The sequence below is a fragment of the Silene latifolia genome, chromosome 2 (genome assembly GCF_048544455.1).
Source record: "Silene latifolia isolate original U9 population chromosome 2, ASM4854445v1, whole genome shotgun sequence".
Lineage (NCBI taxonomy): Eukaryota > Viridiplantae > Streptophyta > Magnoliopsida > Caryophyllales > Caryophyllaceae > Silene > Silene latifolia.
Window position 1 is genome coordinate 114,675,508 of NC_133527.1, and position 16,531 is coordinate 114,692,038.

Below are 16,531 nucleotides of genomic sequence, written 5' to 3' on the forward strand. Positions count from 1 at the left end.
TTAATCAGACACCCAATCCCGCCCGCATTAGCGGCCTCTACTTATCGATCGTGGTTGTTTAAATGCAAAAGTTGATAAATCAGTTTCAATGCATGAATGCGCATCCAAAAGTCTTAACCTAACATGTGAATATTTCCTAAGTCGGTTGTTTATGCATGTACCAAGAAATTGGTGTCAAAGTTAGATTTAGATTGATTTGCATGTGAAAATGGAAATTAAACATCCATTTACCAAGTTTGGGTTATGATGCTTAACACGATCCATTTATTGAAAAGAGTGTCAAATGACAAAGTGTAAAAACGTAAGCTTGTCAATCTGATCCGTCATGTATTGGGATTAACCGTAATCGGGATCGTCCTAGAAAAGTTCTAAAATGAAACAGAACAGTGCCAGGAAGCCCCATTGGGGCGCGAGCCATTAGGCGAGAGAACCAGCCTGTCCAGGTTTTGAAATATGAAGATAGACGTCCTCTTGAGGCGCGAGTCAGACGACGACCGAGGGGCGTCTCCTGGTTGTAAAAAGGTTGTTTAAAACATTGTTGAAAACGTTATTTAAAACCGTATTTGTGATGAATGATTGCAAATATGATTTGCATGACACGGAATAATTACTATTGTGTTAGTAATATTCGTTATCGGATTTGCAAGTTTGAAAAGCATAGTTTACAAATAAAAATGTAAAATGTTTGATTTGAACTAAATACGTTAAGTTCATTTCTTTGTAATTAGTCAAGTTTGTTATCGTACTCGGATTAAACCGACATGGTATAAAGAACCAATGATGATTATGAATTATGACTAATATATTTACAAATGTAAACAAATGAGAAAAATGGTAAATAAAATAAAAAGGGGTTAAAATACCCTTTAATTTGTAATTAACCAATAATATCATCGAGTCACGGAATAAACCGTCATGGTATAAAGAACCAAGGATGATTTTTGTAATGGTCAAAATATGTTTATCATAAAAATAAATTACAATGGTAAATAAAAGAAAAGAATTTCCTTTAAAATGTAATTAACCAATTAATATCACCGAGTCACGGATTAAACCAGCATGGTATATGGAACCAAGGGTGATTATAATTTATGGCTAAAAAGTTTGTGATACAAATGATTTGAAACATTTGAAATGGTAAAAACCGTAAATGAAAGAAGTAAAAATAAAAGAAAATGTTGAAGGAAAAGACGAACTCAAACACGTTTGAGTCTGACCTGGACACCCACAAGAGTCGGGAGCCTCCCTGCATAGCAAGGAGCTTCTGTCTCAGGCCAAAACTCGGTTTTGGCTCGTCTATCCTATGTTTGAATCATGTTATTCATTGTTCATGCTCATAAACTCATAAAAACAGTAGGGACATGAAATAAATGAGTTTTTTACACCCTCAAACTTACGTGTATTGATGTTTGCAACGTAGACGACTTTATAGACGGTTTTCTCGTAGCGACTACTCACGATCAAAGAAGTTTAAAAGAGTGCCTTAAAAAAGGATTTTGTTTTGAAAATATGTTAATTAAAACATGTTGATTGATGAATTGAGTTGTTCAAATGGGTCGGTCGAATGCACGGCGACGGTACCAAACAAATTGTGTAAGGCTTGTGTTTACGATCGGTAGGTCGTAAACGCGTGTCGATTTTATGACTTAGGAAGTCGAGTCTAGAAGTTTAAGAGAGAGGTGAGGGGGCGGACACTCGCATAAGTTTTGTGGTGTGTGAGGTTTGGTTTTTATAGAGAAATGGGGGTGGTAGCAAGTTGGTTAAGTTTGCTTGCTGGCCAAGGGCATGCCTAAAGAGGCGCGAGCTACCTAGTGACTGAAAGGGGTGTACTGTCCCTTTCATAAATTTGGATTTTGCATTTGTTCTAACCAATGTTTTGTTGGTTGTGATTTGTGGTCTTTGATGGTTGCTTAGCCGTGTAAGCTTGATCTTGGGTGTTATTTGAGGTAGGTGTTTTGTGTGCTTGACTCGGGTTTGACCGGTGTCAGTCGGGATTTGAATTTGGAGTCAGGTTTTGGCCCGGTGTCGGTTTTGACTCTAATTAGGGTCATTTTAATTAAAATGGCAAGATAAAACCATTCATGGCATTATTTTCGACATTCGATATTTGGGTTGACTCGGGTTGACTCAGGTTGACTCGAGTTGCGGGTTTTTGAGTCGATTTTTGGTCCGAAGACGGTTTTGAATCTAATTATGGTCATTTTAATGGAAATGACATGATAAAGACATTCATGGCATTATTTTTGACATTCGAGATTTTTGTTGACTCGGGTTGACTCGAGTTGCGGGTTTCTGAGTCAGTTTTGGGTCCGAAGACGGTTTTAACTCTAAATAATGTTATTTTAATACAAATGAAGTTAAGAACTTTTGAAATCATTTTTCATATCCGATTAGTGTATTAAACCGTCTCATACATAGCCAATCCACGTACGCATACCATAAATACGTTATAGTCCGATCATCATCGGGTGGTTTTTGGAAGGTGCAGATACTGGGTATCTACAGAGCCCCCACTTTGACTGAGGCTTGGAAGGGGCGAAAGTCAAAGTATGGCCTCCAGGTCAATCGAAGATTAAAACCTGAAGACCATTGCAACGTCGAGGCGACTCAAAAGCATTTGAGCCAAGGACCTGCCGTCGGGAAGGGCGACGTCGAGGCGACTCGGGGATTCGAGTCAAGGACCTGCCGTCGGGAACATTTTAAAGTCTGTCGACTTAGATGCGGTTCGTTTAAAGTCCATTAGACTACGTATAAAGGCTTGCCGGCCATAAGAAGGAGTCATACCTGAGGCATCTTCGGGATATGTCCGTGTTGGTGGTGCGTTTTGAGGCTCGTCAGCCATTGAGGTTCGAATGATCGACAGTGGGAAATACGCTGATAGGTTCGGCTAGGGAGCAACGAACTCCAACTTGATGGGTGCCCTAAACGAGCTCCGTGGGGATAAATAATGTAAGCAAGGCTGTGTGGAAAACCATTTAGGGAGAGTTCTGTGTCAGGATCATGAATGATGTTGCAAGGATCTTTGAAAGAACTGTGTGACTTCCATTTGAAAATCGGCACTCTCTGGGGAGTTAGAAACTTCTAAGGACTCGCCGGGGATATGAGTTGCTGCTTGTTGGGAGGTAGCGTATGCCATGTAATCGACGGGGTTAAAGCCCTTGGACTTGATGGGTCGGCGTTTCTTGGGAAGAACCTAGTACTCAGTCGGAGTGCGTTTTTCTTCTCAGGATTACCTGCATGGTTAGTGACCACACAAATCCACGGTTGCATAGACAAGCACGTAGGCATGCAAGCATATAAGCACATAAGCATGTGAGCAGTTAACATATAAGCAACTAGCATGTAATATCTCGCGTCAGGGGAGATAGGAGTTTTGAAAGTTGTGAAGCTTAAAAGCTGTTAAGAGTTAGAATTTGTTCCTCGTAGATCCGTGATTTTATAGATTGGAGACACGTTACCGTTACGACATTGACTCACACAGACGTATACTGACAGACTGACAAACAGACGGTCGTGAACGTGATACAAACTCGGTATCGACATGACACGTGGGTGACTCTGACAGACTTTGCACATGTAAGTGCAACTCCTAGCCAAGAAAGGGTGACAACGCGTATCAAATCCCTGAGGTAGAAGGTTCGCTCTGCTAGGAAACACGATTTGATTATCTTCTCCAGACATCCTTGTCACCATTTGCTCGTTTGTGATCCCTTCTCGAGTTTTAATGATTCGGAGAGCGGAACCAAGACCTTGTCATCGTCCGAACCGAGCACTAGACTATGAGCGGTTTTATTTTGGACTGTGGTTGAGACTCAAGAGATGTTTGAGGATAAAGGACGGGCGGCGTCTTGAAAGAGAAGCCCCAAAAGTGAGAAGATGGGAATTTGACAAAATACGGAATGGGTGACGTCTTAAGGAAGAAGCCCCCCATTAAAGAGGTTTAGTTTTTGTAGCTGGGTGGGCTGCTTTTGAGGATTGATGTTGATGGTTGAGATTGAAATGGGTGTGCGGTTGTGTCCTTGTTGGGGGACTGCCTACGTATTCGCGTGTTTGCGAAATCTAACCAGATCGTAGTTCTTAGTTGTTTTTTCGAGGGTTGAAAATTGGAATTGTTTTGAAAAGGATGTGCGGTTGTGTCCTTGTTGGAGGGACTGCCTACGTATTCGCGTGTGTGCGAAATCAAACCAAATCATAGTTCTGCGTGTGTTATTGAGGATTGAAAATTGGAAATGTTGTGAAAGGAGTATGCGGTTGTGCCCTTGTAATAGGACTTCCTAAGTATTTGCATGTTTGCGAAATCAAACCAGATCGTAGTTCTGCATGTGTGTGCAATGGGTTACAAATTGAAGGTGTAACACCCCCATACTCCAAGTGCCTTACCAGGACCACTCAGGTATGAAGACATTACCATCTCGGATTACCCGAGGCAATGATAATCAAACAACAATAACGAAACAACATTTATTAGAAATAGTTTAACGAACAGTTACAATCCATGAAACCAACTAAAAGCGCAATACATTATTCTCAAACGACTGTCTAACTGAAATGTAAATAAACTAAGGCTACAGCGGAAGACTCCTATCATCATGTCGTGGCATCCCGGCTATCCCAAGATCTCATCTCAATACCTGCTCAAGATCTGCTCACCATCCCCGAATGGATCACCGCAGTTTACAAAACAACACCGGGTCATCACTAATCACACAATCAATATAGATAACAATAATAAGATAAACAGACAAATTGAACCTCACACACACACACACACACCACCAACTCCCATCGTCTCAATCTTGACCGTCCCACCGGACCACCACCCGATGGGGGACCGCAGCCGTTCCCACCTAATTCCCGCTCATCGTACGAGCGATAACCCTGTCCCATTAATGTGCACATCCCCTTCCGTGGCGGGTTCCACGAATGGCAAAACTAGGGCGTGAAGTCACTCCCGCAAGTGACCCCACTCAGCCGAGAACGCATCTCGAGAACCATCAACAAAGAATCACAACCACAAACACAATACAATCATCATATCAAACAACTAACTACAAAGACATCACCAATATCCCATTATGGGACTAGTACTTGAGTAGGAAATCCTACCTGGAAAGCACAACAAGCGAGACGGTATCTACAAAATGTATCAAAACGCCTCTTCTACGAATCCTCCTCTTATCACATAACACATAGGGACTACACATCACATACTACACACAAAACCCCCAATCTCTAAATTAGGGTTTAACCAATCTTAACAAAGCATTATAAAAATTATGTTAAAAGCTTACCCTTGACGCAAGGAACTCAACGATACGAATAACGACAAGAACCGACCGTCAACTCCGGAATTGCTAAGAATGCGATTAGGAAGATGAATCGATCGCTTTCTCTCTTAAACAGGGTTTTAGGTTTTGTAAAAGTGATTTAAAACAATGACGATTATGTTTAAATACCTTAATCACATAATTAACAAAACCCGAGAAAACTCCCCGTAAAATCGGACACTCGATCGAGTACCCAAGGTACTCGATCGAGTACCCCCTTACTCGATCGAGTACCCCAGCTACTCGATCGAGTACCCAACAGGTCCGAAACTATTTTATTTCGCAACTTGCCCTTACTCGACAGAGTAAGGGCTACTCGATAGAGTACCCCAAGACTTATAAATACGGAGTATTACAGTCTTCCCTCCTTAAAAGGAACTTCGTCCCCGAAGTTCAAACCACTACCAAACAAAGGTACTCCCCTAACATTCCCGACTCAGCAACCGAACATAAAACATGATACTAACCCAACTTATCCCGACAAACATCCCTACACAACATATAAAAGGTGTATAAAACTCTTAAAAACTCTCGCGATCATCTCCTACCCCCCTAAAAGAAACAAGGTTACGTCCCCGTAACCATACATACCTGATAAAAGAGGAAAGGGTAACGCTCTTTCATAGCTTCCTCTGGCTCCCATGTAGCTTCCTCAGTCTCGTGGTTAGACCAAAGGATCTTAAGCAAAACTGTCTCACCACTCCTGGTCTTTCTAACCTTTCGGTCTAGGATCTGCTTAGGCACCTCAAGATATGATAAGGACTCATCTAGCTCTAAGCTCTCTGCCTCCAACACATGTGACGGGTCACTCACATACTTCCGCAGCTGCGATACATGAAACACATTATGCACTCTCTCCAGTAGCAATTGTAAAGCCGAACGATAAGCAACTTCCCCAACTCGCTCTAAGATCTCATAAGGCCCTATAAATTTCTGACTTAGCTTGCCTTTCTTCCCAAATCTCATAACTCCACTCATCGGAGACACTTTAAGAAGAACCTTGTCCCCAACTTGAAACTCTATGTCCCGACGATGTAGATCTGCATAACTCTTTTGTCGATCCTGGGCTGCTCTCATCCCTTCCCTGATCATCTTAATCTGTTCCACCATCTCATGCACCATCTCTGGTCCTAAAACCACTTTGCCTCGACTATCGTCCCAACAGATTGGACTCCTACATCTCCTCCCATACAAAGCCTCAAACGGTGCCATACCAATACGGTGTGATAGTTTGTTGTTGTAAGAAAACTCTATCAAGTCCAACCTCTGCTCCCAGCTACCACCAAAATCCATCACACAAGCTCGCAACATATCATCAAGAGTCTTGATTGTTCTCTCGATCTGCCCCGCCCATCTGTCGCGGGATGAAATGTTGTACTCATCTTCAAAGCTGTTCCCAACGATTCCTACAACTCTTTCCAAAACCTCGATATAAACCTCGCATCTCTGTCAGACACTATGTCCTTAGGGACTCCATGTAACTTAAGCACGTTCTTTCGATAGGCCATAGCCAATTGTGCCTTAGTCCATGTATCTTTCATTGGAACAAAGTGAGTGACTTGGTCGACGATCCATTATCACCCAAATCATGTTGTTACCTTGTTGACTCTTAGGCAAACCCACAATGAAATCCATGGAAATGGATTCCCACTTCCACTCAGGCACCTCTAAAGACTGAATCTTACCTTGTGGTCTTCTCTGTTCCCCTTTAACTCTCTGGCATGTCAAACAACGGGACACAAACTCAGCTGTCTCTTTCTTCATCCCAGGCCACCAAAACGTTTTCTTCAAATCCTTGTATAGCTTGTCTCCACCTGGATGAACTGAATATGGTGTGCAATGCGCCTCTGTCATGATCGTCTTTTTCAACTCCTCATCATTAGGAACACACCACCTACCATCAAACCTCAAACTACCATCTCGTATGAATAGAAAACCGGACACTGTCCCTTTCTCTACTCCGCTCTCTCCACTCAACTATCTTAGGATCCAAAGCCTGCTTATCCCGAATGTCATCATAAAACTCCAGATGTACTGTCATATCACCCATGGCATCTCCTTTCTGCATCATATGTATCCCAAAGCTCGCTACCTCATCTCTCAGCCTCATCAAAGATAGAGCTGTACATAAGGAATGTACACTCTTCCTACTCAAAGCATCAGCAACAACATTGGCCTTTCCTTCATGGTAGATAATTTCCATGTCGTAATCGCCAATCAGCTCCATCCACCTCCTCTGTCTCATGTTCAACTCCTTCTGCGTGAAGATGTACTTAAGACTCTTGTGATCATAAAATACCTTAAAGATTGCTCCATAAAGGTAATGTCTCCAAATCTTGAGAGCAAACACCACTGCACCCAACTCCAGATCATGAGTAGGGTAGTTCTCCTCATAAGGCTTCAACTGCCTAGAAGCATAGGCAATCACTTTACCATTCTGCATCAACACACATCCCAACCCATTCTTCGAGGCATCTGTATAAACCTCGAAATTCTCGCTCCCTTCAGGCAATGCGAGGACAAGAGCTGTGGTCAAACGCTCCTTTAATGTTTGGAACGCCGTCTCACAACTCTCATCCCAACGAAACCTGTTCTCTTTCCTCATCAACGCTGTCATCGGTCTAGCTATCTTGGATAAATCTTTCACGAACCGTCTCCGTAGTATCCAAATAAACCCAAGAAACTTCTAACCTCAAAGAACATTCTTCTGTGCTTCCCACTTTGTCACCGCCTCAATCTTCGTCGGATCCACAACTACCCCATCTTTAGAGATTACATGCCCCAGAAAAGCAACTTTCTCTAACCAGAACTCACACTTGGACAGCTTAGCATACAACTCATGATCCCTCAAAGTCTGCAACACGATCCTCAGATGCTCCTCATGCTCCTCCTTAGTCTTAGAGTAGACTAAGATATCATCGATAAACACTACTACAAACTGGTCAGAACTGTCTCAAGATTCTATTCATCAAATCCATAAACACCGCCGGCGCATTAGACAACCCAAACGGCATCACCACATACTCATAATGACCATACCTTGACGTGAAAGCTGTCTTTGGTATGTCCACCTCTCTAATCTTCACCTGATGGTACCCCGACCTCAAATCAATCTTAGAAAAGACTGTTGCACCGCTCAACGATCAAACAGGTCATCTATCCTTGGCAAAGGATACTTGTTCTTTATCGTCACACGGTTCGGCTCCACCGTAATCTATACACAAATTCAAGCTCCCATCTTTCTTCTTCACGAAAAGAATCGGTGCTCCCTAAGGCGATACACTTGGTCTAATGTATCCCTTTTCTATCAAATCATCCAACTGCTTCCTAAGTTCCTCCATCTCCTTAGGACCCATACGGTACGGTGCCTTAGAGATTGGCCCCGTCCCTGGCTTCAACTCTACGGTGAAATCTATCTCCCTCTTCGGTGGCAACCCCGGAATCTCCTCTGGAAAAACATCTGCAAACTCTCCCACCACTGGTATCTCATCAACCGTCGGACTCTCTATCCGGTCATCTCTCACATGGCACAAGATCAACGGACATCCCTTCCTCAGATAAGACTTCAAGGTGACAGCTGCAATCAACTTAACTTTGGGTTTGACTAGAAACCCACGATAAGACACACTAACGCCCTTTGGACCTCGTAAGGACACTTTCTTTTGATGACAGTCTATCTTAGCTTTATACTTTCCTAACCAATCCATCCCAACTATCATCTCAAAACCGTTAAAAGGAAACTCTAGCAAGTCTACAGGGAAATCAACTTGCCCAACTATCAAAGATACATCTCTAAACAATCTCCCACACGATACAGACTCACCCGAAGGTATGAAAACTTGCTCACTAACAGACTCATATACTCTCAAACCCAACTGTTTTACATGACTCGAAGACACAAACGACTGAGAAGCCCCCGAATCAAACAAAACAAACGTAGGAATACCATTAACAAGGAATGTACCGGTGATAACGTGCGCATCTTCCTCAGCTGCCTTCTTCTCCATCATGAACAACTTGCCACATGTCTTCCGCCCACCTCCCTGGACAGTACTGGCTGATGCGGTCGGCTTAGCACCCGACCCTTGATTGTTGTTGTTGTTCGTCGGTGTCTTCTGATAAGAATTACCGCCGTTGCGGTTGCCTCCACTCTGGTAACTCTGACTTCCCCGGTTTGGCCATGATCCAGTAGGCTTTGCTCGCGAAGCTCGTGCGGTCTCTGAAAAGATCCCGGTGCCCTCGTGCACTCATGACTCTTGTGGCCTACACCACCACAACCAAAGCAGGTCACTCCCCAGCTATTACTCACACTCCCACGGCCACGCCCAAAGGAAGCCCCAGCACTGAACCCTGACCCAGAAGAAAACCCCTTAGACTGATTGTGGTTGCCTTTCTTGTAATTAGATTGGCCACCACCCTCGCTCTCAGACTTCCTCTTCTCACCACCAGACCTCTTCTGAGCCATCTCCACCAGCCTCTCAGCTCTTCCAGCCCTCTCATAAGCTTCCTTAACATCGGTAAGGATTCCCACGGGTAACTTATCCATAATCGTGGTAGTCAACCCTCTTTCAAACCTCAATGCCAGGTTCTCCTCACTCAAACCCATATCCTCAGCATACCTGGACTTCTCATTGAACTGTCTGTAGTACTCGGCTACCGACATCTCAGCGGTCATCTTAAACTTATCAAACTCTTCCCTCAACTTACTCCTCACATGCTCCGGTACGAACTCCTTCCTCACAGCCCTACGAAACTCCTCCCAAGGTATAGCAGGTAAGCCTTGGTTGGTGTATATCTCCTTAGCACTCACCTTCACTGAATCCCACCACTTGCCTGCTGCCTCCCTCAGATAGAACGCAGCCTGTTCCACTCTCATCTCATCAGGACAATGAACCAAGTCTAAGATGTTCTCCATCTCTCTCAGCCAACTATCAAGCAGATTAGGCTCCCCAACTCCCTTGTACTCTTTCGGGTTAAACCTCGCAATATAGAGGCTGATTTTAGAATGATCAACCTCCTTCTCCTTACTCTTATCCTTGTCCTCATTCACTCTCTTCAGGGTCTCGATGGAGAGCGTCCCGGTGCTCTAACATCTTAACGATGTCATCCACGGTCATAAGCTCAGCTCTCGCGTACAAAGCAGTTCTCTTGGGCGGCATCTTGAAGCTATATAAGAAAGGGTAAACATAAACACACGTACTAAACCTCAAAACACGAAATCACGATGCCCAGAACCCACTCGATCGAGTTCCCAAACACACTCGATCGAGTAACAGGCTACTCGATCGAGTGCCTCACGTACTCGATCGAGTACCCAAACTCCAGACCCAAACAGACCTTCTGATCTCTTACCTACTCGATCGAGTATCTAGGCTACTCGATCGAGTGACCCCCTACTCGATCGAGTACCCCTAGTTACTCGATCGAGTGCCCCAAAACTCGATTCTGGACTCAAAATCGCCAAAAACCCACCCGATCGAGTCAGTCCCACTCGATCGAGTAACACTAATACGGAAGAGCTACCCGCATATTACGTCATATACTAACATGCTAACTTTATAAATCACATATTATATCATAACAATCATGCTATTAATTGCCACGTTGTAAAACATTCCACATGCTATCATTTCATCAACAGTTTCTATATATATATATCATCACTTTTCTTCACCTCTCAACTTCCAATTCGAACATCCATCAATCAACACATCCATCACATTTGTAAACAAGTTAACCAAACACACATACGACAAACACTTCCCCCATGTGACCGGTTCAAAGTTGTAGGGCGACCCCCGCGACTTTAGGACGTCTCCCAAGCCTTTGCACTATCTCCTACAACTTTTACCCCGGGTTCATTTTAATTGACTCCCTATGTTCATTAAGTTCATTGGTTACAGGTTTCAGGATCGTCGCTCTGATACCATTTGTAACACCCCCATACTCCAAGTGCCTTACCAGGACCACTCAGGTATGAAGACATTACCATCTCGGATTACCCGAGGCAATGATAATCAAACAACAATAACGAAACAACATTTATTATAAATAGTTTAACGAACAGTTACAATCCATGAAACCAACTAAAAGCGCAATACATTATTCTCAAACGACTGTCTAACTGAAATGTAAATAAACTAAGGCTACGAAATGAAGACTCCTATCATCATGTCGTGGCATCCCAAATCTATCCCAAAGATACTCATCTCAATACCTGCTCAAGATCTGCTCACCATCCCCGAATGGATCACCGCAGGTTTACAAAACAACACCGGGGTCAGTACTAATCACACAATCAATATAGATAACAATAATAAGATAAACAAACAGCTGAACTGTCACACACACACACACACACCACCAACTCCCATCGTCTCAATACTGACTGTCCACTGGACCAGCCCTGCCAGTGGGGGACCGCAGCCGTTCCCACCTAAGCCCCGCTCATCGTACGAGCGATAACCTTTCCCCATTAATGTGCACATCCCCTTCCATGGCGGGTTCCACGAAGGGCGAAACTAGGGCATGAAGTCACTCCCGCAAGTGACCCCACTCAACCGAGAACGCATCTCGAGAACCATCAACAGCAATCACAACCACAAACACAATACAATCATCATATCAAACAACTAACTACAACACATCACCAATATCCCATTATGGGACTAATACTGAGTAGGAAATCCTACCTGGAAAGCACAACAAGCAGACGGTATCTACAGCTGTATCAAAACGCCTCTTCTACGAATCCTCCTCCTATCACATAACACATAGGTACTACACATCACATACTACACACAAAACCCCCAATCTCTAAATTAGGGTTTAACCAATCTTAACAAAGCATTATAAAAATTATGTTAAAAGCTTACCCTCGATGCAAGGAACTCAACGATACGAATAACGACAAGAACCGACCGTCTGAACTCCGGGAATTGCTAAGAATGCGATTAGGAAGATGAACTGACTGCTTTCTCTCTTAAACAGGGTTTTAGGTTTTGTAAAAGTGATTTAAAACAATGACGATTATGTTTAAATACCTTAATCGCATAATTAACAAAACCCGAGAAAACTCCCCGTAAATCCGGACACTCGATCGAGTACCCAAGGTACTCGATCGAGTACCCCCTTACTCGATCGAGTACCCCAGCTACTCGATCGAGTACCCAACAGGCCAGAAACTATTTTATTTCGCAACTTGCCCTTACTCGACAGAGTAAGGGCTACTCGATAGAGTACCCCAAGACTTATAAATACGAAGTATTACAGAAGGTGTGAAAATTGAATGTGTGTGGGGGTGTGGTTGTGTCCTTGTAATAGGACTGCCTACGTATTCGCGTGTTTGCGAAATCAAACCAGATCGTAGTTCTGAATGTATGTTGATAATTGATTTTGATGTGTATGGTTGTGTCCTTGATGGACTGCCTACGTATTCACGTGAAGTAAAATCAAACTAGATCGTAGTTCTGAATGTGTTTTGATAATTGATTTTGATGTGTATGGTTGTGTCCTTGAAGGACTGCCTACATATTCACGTGAAGTGAAATCAAACCAGATCGTAGTTCTGAATGTATGTGCCTAAGTGAGTTGTTAGGACCTTAAAGTGTGATGGTCACGACGGTAAATTCCGTTTAGTGACTTAAAAAATTGATTTGAGAGAATCCGTCCTTGATCATGAATCGAAGAGGTGTAACTTGTGAAAATGTTCCTTATCATGTGAGCAGTGTTGGTTGTGATCTTGAGGGAAATCCCCAGGATCCTAGATAAGTCTCCTTGTAACAGTCTCTTGAAGGACTTAAGGGTGAAGTAGTGTTGGTTGAGGTTTTGGTGTTTGGTGTTTTGGACTCGTCGGTCCGGGATTTGGTGTGTTGGACTCATGGGTCCTAGGCTTTAGACTTGTTGGTCCTGGACTTGGTGTTTCGGACGTATTGGTCCTGAGCTTTGGACTTGTTTGTCCTGGACATGGTGTTTTTGACTCATGGGTCCTGGGCTTTGGACTTGTTGGTCCTGGACTTTGTATTTTGGTGTTGGACTCGTTGGTCCGAAGTTTAAAAAGTGACGGTTTGTAATTCCGTCGTTTGAAATTGTGGGAAAATAACGAATTTGAATTTCGCTATTTCGTTTTTGTTTGAAAAAGAACGGTTTTAAATTCTGTCATTTGGAATTGAGAGAAAATAACGAATTTGAATTTCGCTATTTCGCTATTTGTTTGAAAAGGACGGTTTTTAAATCCGTCGTTTGGAATTGTGGGAAAATAACGAATTTGAGTTTCACTATTTCATTTTTGTTTGAAAAGGACGGTTTTAATTTCGTCGTGTGGAATTGTGAGAAAATAACGAATTTGAATTTCGCTAATTCGTTTTTGTTTGAAAAGGACGGTTTTTAAATCCGTCATTTGAAATTGTGGGAAAATAACGAATTTTGAATTCCGTTATTTCATTTTTTGAAAAGTGACGGTTTTGAATCTCGTCATTTGGAATTTTTGGAAATAACGAATTTGAATTTCGCTATCTTGTTTTTATTTTGAAAATGACGGTTTTTAATTCCGCCGTTTGAAATTTGGGGAAATCGCGAATTTGAATTTCGCTATTTTGTGTTTGTGATTTTAGAATGACGGTTTTTAATTCCGTAGTTTGAAATTTGGGGAAATAGCGAATTTGAATTTCACTATTTTGTTTTTTTGTTTTGGCTTTAGCGTTGGCTCTGGCTTTGGCTTTGTGTTTGGAGATTGGGCGAATGGCTTTTGTCCTGGGCCTTTTGTTTTTGCCTTTTGCTTTGGCTCTGGATGAATGGCTTTTGGTTTGGGCCTTTTGCTTTGGCTTTGGATGAATGGCTTTTGGTTTGGGCCTTTTGTTTTGGCCTTTTACTTTGGCTTTCACTTTCACTCTGGTTTTCGCCTTTGTTTTGGCTTGGATGTAAGGCCTTTTGAATGTGATCTTTGCTTTGGAGAAATTGGGATATTTGGGAAGGGGGCTTCTCCCTTATGTGTTGTCGTTGTTTTGACATGTCGGTGATATTCATCGTTCATGGACTGGGTCATGGTCGAATTCATGAACGTCATGGAGCTCCAGGTTTTAGAGATTTTTTTGTTTGGGCTAGACTAACATTTTTCTTAGACATTTGTTTGTGTTTTTGGAAATTGGTAGACCTAGATCTACTCGTTCTTTGCTGTCCTTCGTTCGAGGATGGTAAGAAGGGTGCTGATGGGGATGTACCAGTTGGTGAGAGGTTGATACTTGGTGATGGGATGTTTTTGTGGGGAATGGGCTTGCCTTGCGTCATTGATCATGAACAAGGAGATGTTCTGGTTTGTTATTTGGGTTCGTCGTAGAATCCCTTTGATAAGAGCTCGTTCTAGATTGAGTGCTAATGAAAGGTTTCTATTGCCAGACATGGAATAGGTAAAGAGATGGACACGGAGTTTCGGGTCCTTTGCTTACTCGGTACGGAACGTCACTCGAGTGTACTCACATTGAATTGGAACATATTGTTTGTTTTAAATCAATTCTCGTTGTCAACGGAAAATGGTAAAAAGGAGAATATATGATAGTTGAAAATAGTGCTTTTATTTAGATAAATAAGAGGTTAGCACAGACTCGATGAATACATGTGATTCATGGGGACAACCCCCAGTTATCATTTAGGAATAAAAGGACAGACGCTAGGATAGATATGAGAAAGCCTAAGACTCGGACTCGGACTCAGACTCAATTGTAGATACGGACTCCTAATCATCACTTTCCTCCTCAAAGATCTCCTTCGCAGCATCCAACGGCTTGAATGTCTTGTCTTGAGCATTGACCCACTTGAGCACTTCACTCTCATTGTTTTGGACGATATGAGGACAATAGTCCATGAGGCTTTCATCTCCTTGCAGAAAGAGATGTTCATGAGGGTTGTTTTCATCACTTGGTTGGCATATGGATGAAGTTATCAGTTCATGGTTGTCGATCATATTTTGAATAACATGTTTCAGTTTGAAGCTTATTTCAGTGTCATGACCTTTTCCTTGATGATATTGGCAATAGGCACTACCGTCCCAAAAACGGGTTTTTCTGCTTTCAGACGGATCCGGAGTGGGCCCGATTGGTTGTAGCTTCCCTTCAATCATGAGCTTTTGAAGAGTTGCGGCGTAGGTTGTGTTGAGTCTAGTGAATGTCCTTTAAGAACGTTCAACCTTGTTGTCTGACTTGAGACATCCAGGAAGATTGTCTTGACTGAGAGATGCAATTATGATTTTTCCAGTTTCAATCATATCTTGAATGGCATGCTTGAGTTTGAAACAGGTTTCGGTGTCATGGCCCTTACCTTGATGGTATTGGCAATATGCATTACCATCCCAGAATCGGGCTCTTTTGTGTTCAGGTTTGTCCAGAGTCGGACCAATGGGTTGCAGCATTCCTTCTGAAGCAAGTATCTCCAGAGCGGTGCCATATGTTATTCCCAGATTTGTGAATACCCTTTGAGGTTTTCCCAAGGTTCCAACATTAGTGTTTTTTGGGATGTTTTTGTGAGTTTTGTTTTTATTTTTGTCAATCCTGGGCGGAAGCAGGATTTGGTCGTTTCAATGGGAAGTTTTTGGGATGTTGATTGATATTTTTAAAGGGATTTCGGTGAGGTGATTTCTTTGTTGGTAGGTTCGTGGATGTGGGAACCATCGGATGACTCCTCATTTTCAACAGCTGTTGGTTGGTGAACGGAGGGTTGGTTTTCTCCTTGAAGGCCAGGTTCATTTTTGGTACTACCAAACCTCTTCTCCAAATTAGCTACCCGATGTTCAAATCGTCAATAGCCACTTGCAGCTTTGAGAATATGTTGTTGATGGCGACGGAGAGCATCATTATACCGCTTTGTATGCCATCCTCATCAATTGCATGAATTTTCTCATCGTCAGGAGGGATAAGATAAGAGCAGTCTAGGGAAGATTCCTGACTGTGTCCAGTAGGGTTTTCTGGAGGGTTGTTTTTGTTGTTTGTTGAGGGAGGTTGTGGTAATTCGCCCTTTTCAATCATATCATTGATGACACCTTTTAGGGGGAGACACATTTCAGTGTCATGTCCGCGACCTTGGTGATATTGACAAAACAGTTTTCCATCCCATCTACGTCCTCGCTTGTTTGGTAGAGGGTCTGGAGTTGGACCAATCGGTTTGAGCTTTCCTTCGGAGATTAGCCTTTCCAAGGCTGTGGCATAAGGCATACC